Here is a 416-nt window from a genome sequence, read left to right on the forward strand (position 1 = left end):
CAAAACCTAAGTCGATGGGGTTGACCAACTGCTGGAAATTTTAAGGCTCCAAAACCTAAGTCGATGGGGTTGACCAACTGTTGGAAATTTTAAGGCTCCAAAACCTAAGTCGATGGGGTTGACCAACTGTTGGAGAAACTTTCGGGTTGACCAACTGCTGGAGGTATTTTCGGGTTGACCAACTGCTGGAGATCGTTTCGGGTTGACCAACGGTTTGGTTCTCCAGAGGGGCCGGGAGTATGGGGCTTAGGCCGGGGGGGAGTGCTTAAGAGTGGGTGCCCGGGACCGAACGGTGCGCCGGGTACGGGCTCCAGGGTGTCCGTGGCTGGTTCCGAGGCCGGCCTCGGGTGCACGGTGGTCGGGTAGAGGGGCCACCGTCCTCGGGGGTCCGGGGCCGGCCTCGGGTGCACTGTGGT

Source organism: Paramisgurnus dabryanus, unplaced genomic scaffold (assembly GCF_030506205.2).
Source record: "Paramisgurnus dabryanus unplaced genomic scaffold, PD_genome_1.1 h2tg000320l_1_24261__unordered_in_group15, whole genome shotgun sequence".
Taxonomy (NCBI): Eukaryota; Metazoa; Chordata; class Actinopteri; order Cypriniformes; family Cobitidae; genus Paramisgurnus; species Paramisgurnus dabryanus.